The following is a 5,955-nucleotide window of genomic DNA, read 5'->3' as shown; positions in this document are numbered from 1 at the left end:
CGATCTCGCAGGAAACTGAAAAAAACGGAACTCGCCGGGAGAGAAAGTGGTCGGGGACGCTGCTGGAGTCTTCTGGGGTGGAGGCGCGTCGTCGCCGGTGCCGGAGGGTGGAGAACGGACAAACGTCCGCACTTTAAGCCGAGTGCGGACGTCCCTCTCTATATATATATAGTGGGCGCTAGCTATTGCATAAACGGGCGGATCAACCTAGCTGGGGCAAGTAGTGAGTGCTCACGCACCCACTGAGTTTTTGTATCTAGTAGAGTTAATTAGTGATCAACATACTAGCATACCAAATACACAGAGACCCTTCCATTAAGGGATCTCTTTCTTTGACATATTTAAGGGATTAGGCATTAGACCAACTTTTTGATTACATTTTTAATCTTAACAGTTCAATTTTTAGGTCCTAATATGTAGATCATTTATGTAAAATTTCATCTAAATTAGTGATCATTAAGGTGCTCAAAACAACGATTTGCATGAACGGTTCAGGTTTGGCAGATTTGATACGTCTATTAAGCTAGTTTGAAACTTTAACGATTACCAATTTGGATGAAATCAAGTGATCTACTCATATAGACCTATAAAGTGAATAGTGAAGATGTGATTTTGTGATAAAAAAAGTTGGTCTAATGCTCAGTCTCTCATATATGTAAAAAAAAAAAAAAAAAAAAAAAAAAAAAAAAAATCCCTTAGTGAAATGACCTTGTATGTATTAATGATATAAATAGTAGGTTTGGCAATAAATTAGTAACTTATAGGACCATATACAAGTGTAATAACTTTTCGGTAAACCCTAATCGTATCCATTCTTTCCTTCTTTGCACTGCGCTCTTAGACACCAATTTCTGCGTTCATTTCTTCTTCTTCTTCTTCCTCGCACAACTTAATCGGTTTTTTATTTGGTAACAGGGTAAACAGGTAACATCTTCTGAATATTTGTGACCATAGGATATGTTACCCATCCAATGGTCACAAATTATCAAAAAAGGATAGTGTGTATGATACGACCCACTAGTACCCTAGAATTTTCCTAGGATCAGATTCTTCTTTATATTTTAGATGTTGATTATTAGTCTATATAAATAGAAGGCTTATATATGTTCCCAGTCTCAAAACTAGAAGCAAAACATGGCTAGAGACGAGACTCAAGAGAGTATTACTGCAATACTTCTCCTTGTCTGTGGTATGATTTCTCATCGCTTTTCAACTGTTGTTCATTCTAATTAAGCTTTTCTTAGTTAATTAATTCGTGCGATTTCAAACTATGCAAAGAAGCACAAGTTAATTAACAGTTGGGAAATCTGTGATTTTCAAAGTAATGAAACAATCCAAAACTGTGTATCACTTTTCACACGAATGCACTAGACCATCGAATTACTGATCTCTCAAGAACATGACAAATTCAGCAAGCTATATAAGTTTTGATAGAATCCTCTGAAAATAAGACTTGCATCTTAATACATGTATGTTCACAAAGGTTTCTGGCTATGCAGGTTCAATCATACTAGGAGTGAATCCAACTGAAGCCTGCCCTCAGTTTTGCTACGGTGCTCGCGATTATATGACCTGCCCGTCTTCAGGAAGCAAGCATCTTTCGCCACCCTGCAACTGTTGCTTAGCTCCGGCACCGGGCTGCGCCCTTTATCAATCTGATGGAACTCTCCTCTGTCTCTGTACTAGCTAGCTAGGAGTTGATACTTGAATATCGATCATAACTGGGGGCGTGCATGGTCATGATGCCCAAGCTAGTTTGTATGATACAATAAACATCATAAGAAATAAGAAACAGATCTCGGGGTCTGGGTTATTGACGTGATCGATGTTCTTCATGATTTGTATTGGTTTTTTTCTTTTGTCTATAGGAGAACTTAAGGTATATTCTGCAGTGTTAGGAATACGTTAAAAACCAAAAATTGCAAATTATCTTGTTTTTCCGGGTGATTCTTAACGCATATGTTGCTTTAAGAACTGAAGTTGTTGTTTTCGAACTTTAAACACAACATTAAACAATAACAACTTCTTTTACAACCAAAAATGGAACCAAACTTCGATCGCTAGCTCGATGGATACCTACGTACGGCATGTTTACAGAGAAATGTCAGAGAGAGAGAGAGAGAGAGAGAGAGAGAGATCATGTTTTCAAATTGGAAATCAAAGAAAACCGACGAATCGAATGCGCTAATGACATACGCCCCCGATATGTGGTAGCCATAAATGTGAGAGCTAACTTCATGCCTAACTTGATAATCAATTCCCTCCATTTTGTTGACTTTGGATATTAATTCATCTGGTAATATCATATGAGCTGAATTTTTATTTCCCCCCATGCCAGCAGTCTATTATCTATACTCCAAGTTACACAACTATACTAGCTATATATGGTAGTGGTACTGATCTATGTATTTTTTGATCAAGTCGATCATGGCTTGTTTGAATTCAAAGGTACCATTAAGATCCAACTTAACTTGATCTTGATCATATATATATTTATATATATGTGGTTTCACACCAGAAGATATATACTAGGAGACGTATAATATCTTTCAGCGACCACGTACACGCACCATTGCACTTGGTGGGCTAAGCATCTAAGATGTCTTCAAGCCTAAAACTAAGCAAGGTCAACTTAAGGGACTCTAAGGGTAACATATATGACATACAATAGTGCATGCATGTTGCGACTTTTCGGTAAATCAAATCAAATCAATTTCATTTTTATTCTTTCTTTGCACTGTGTTTTTTTCTTCTTATTTCTTTTTTTTGGATAGAAAATGATGGCCGGATGAGTTACTACTCTGAGGCCGGGAGTAATTTTAGGTATGGCCCCTCCCCAATATAGGCGGACACAGAGAGGTCGAGTGGGGGCAGTTGCCCCCAATGAACTTTCTTTCTTGCTAATCATCTTCTTATATATGTCAATGTTCATTTGATTTTCCCCCATCATGATTTAACATATACATCTATTGTTTAAAAATCTGTTAATTAACCCACAACGGTAAAAATAAATGATTCTCTAGCTTTCTGGTTTTGGGTATCAATTTAGGTGATCTTTTGAGGGGTCTGGTTGAACTTGAATTCATATATTGAAGTTTTGAAGTTGGAAAGCTTGCAATTTTATAGTGCTTAATTAGGATTACATATAAATAGTGAAAAAGACTTCGATATCTTTCAAAATAATACAAATTAACTACATGAAGAGTTATGAAATTAATGGAGTGGAAGTGGAAATAGACATTGAGTCGTCTCTGGAGGCTCCTTAGCCTCAATTTTTTTTTTTTTTGCCCCCACTTACAAAACTTTCTGCGTCCGCCACTGCTCCCCATGGGGTCTTTTCACAAGCTGGGGTTCGAATCAATGATCTCCTATTATTAGGAGAATCTTTGCAACGTCCGCCCTATCTGTAGCCTAGCATGCTTTAGTTAGACCAACCTCATTGGGTTCAAAATATTTCTCACACAACTGAAACGTTTTTTTTAATTTATTTATTTCAGTTTTATAAATGTGACCATCGGTCATATTACCAATCCAATGGTTACAAATAATCGAAAAAGTCACAATGTATTATACCCACTAGTACCCCAGAGTTTTCCAAGGACCAGAGATAAAAGATTCTTCTTTACATTTTAGTTGTTGATTATTAGACTATATAAATAGCAGGCGTTATATATGTTACCAGCCTCAAAACTAAAAGCAAAACATGGCTAGAGACGAGTATCACTGCAATAGTTCTTCTCCTTTTTTGTGGTATGATTTCTTACCGCTAGCTTTTCAACTATTCTCTTCATTCTAATTAAGCTTTTGTAGTTAATTAATTCGTGTTTCAAATCAAAGAACACAAGTTAATTGAAAAATGAAAATCTGTAATTCGAATTACTTTCACACAAGTACGATAATCAACTGTGTAACTGTGTATATATCACTTTTCAGTAATTCGATTGTCTAGTGCATGAAAAATCGAATTACTGTTCTCAAGAACATATATGACAAATTCAGCAAGCTAGGTTTTGATAGAATCCTCTGAAATTAAGACGTATATCTTATATGTGTTTATCCATATTCACAAAAGGTTTTGATATATATATATATATGCAGGTTCAATCATACTAGGAGGAAATCCATCTGAAGCCAAAGTTTGCCCTCTGTTCTGCTTCGCTTCAGCTTCTAATTATATGACCTGCGCGCCCGTCTTCAGGAGGCAAGCATCTTTCGGCACCCTGCAACTGTTGCTTCGCTCCGGAACCAGGCTGCGCCATTTACCAGGCTGATGGAACTCGCCTCTGTATTAGTACTTGAATATCGATCATAACTGGGGGCGTGCATGATCATGAATCCCTAGCTTGTATGATACAATAAACATTTGGTTTTTATTATTAATAAGAAACAGATCTCGCATAGTTCTGCAGTTTCACGAACATGTTGGATCCAAAATAAAATGACAAAGATTACGAACATATATGTTGAACACTAAGGAAACTTTAAGAACTATGTGTGCATGTGTGCAGTAATTAATTTATATCAGTCTGCTGGTAATTTTGGCTTCTTTGTAAATTTGAACAAACGCAATCTGAATATTCAAGTGAGGTGCTTCAGTTTTGGGATGATGGTAATTGCTGCAAACAATGAGTGTCCTGGAGTCTCCGTCTATTATTATTATTATTATGTTAAGAAGCAGCTTATTGCCATATATAATGAAGCTGTTTGATATGCCCCCCCTGTAAGTTAACCTCACGCTTCAGATACATACCATTAGGGGCCGGGCGTACGTTCATATATAAGAAGGCTTGAGAATCTCTTCATATACTATATTGATCAATTGTAACAAGAGATCTACAACAGAGAAGCCATGGATGGAAGGCATTGAACTATTGAAACAAGTTCATGTTACACGTACATGAGAAACAAAAAGAAGACTGAATCAAGCTTTAGAAAATGGGAAGTAAAAGAACTTGTATAGTGGCGAGCGGCGACCAGCTAGCTAAGACTCAGAAACATTTCGTAAGTATAAGCCCTCTAAATTAACCACCAATCCACCATATTAAGATATATGTGGCAATACTGCATTCTTGATGATGAAATTAACTTATTCAAGGAGAAATATTGAAGACTCTCCACAGGGCCGGGGTTAAGTTTTTTGAACCAGCAACAAGCTGATCATGTCATTAGCATCGATCTCCTCTAATAAAACAATGTACTGCTTCAAGGTTTTCCTGGCAGATTCATCAAGTCAGCTTCAACATGTTTGCCTTGGCTGTAAAGAATGCCCAATAAACTAATGTTGTTGTTACGTAGCCAGCTCCAACCTGAGATCAAACCTCAGGTTGGAATCTCCTCAAGCAATGAATCATACATATCAAAATTATATATGAGAGTTCTGTGGACAAAGTGCTAAAATAAACTAATGAATGACCTAAGGACACACCCTCCATACTATATTAACTAATTAAGGTCTCAAAATTCTTGGATCAAATCATCGTTGAAAACCTGTTTCCCTACAATAATGGAGATGATCGAGTAATCCTTGTTTAAGTGTGAGCTCTCAGTTTACTAACTTGATAATCAAATCCCTCCATTTGTTGACTTTGAATTTCATCTGGTAATATCATATATATGATCTGATTTTTTTTTTTTTTTTTTTTTTTTTTTTTTTTATGTTCTCCTAGCAATCTCTATACCCTCCTCCAAGTAATTTACAAGACTAAGAGGTTTTCTATATGCATATTTTGATCAAATCAATCCTGGCTTATTTGAATTCAAAGGCACCAACTTAAGATCAAACTTAACTTGATTTATATATCCAAGCCGGATCATGATCATATAGGTGGTTTCACACCAGAAAATGTATAGTTGGAAGCAGCAGGCTAGGATTGAAGATAAAAGATTCTTCTTATATTTTAATTGTTGATTATTTGTATAAATAGCAGGCTAGCTTATGTTCCCAGCCTCAAAACT

Source organism: Fragaria vesca, linkage group LG5, assembly GCF_000184155.1.
Source record: "Fragaria vesca subsp. vesca linkage group LG5, FraVesHawaii_1.0, whole genome shotgun sequence".
NCBI classification, from domain to species: domain Eukaryota; kingdom Viridiplantae; phylum Streptophyta; class Magnoliopsida; order Rosales; family Rosaceae; genus Fragaria; species Fragaria vesca.
The sequence above is the reverse complement of the archived record's forward strand: the minus strand, read 5'-3'. Positions refer to the sequence as shown.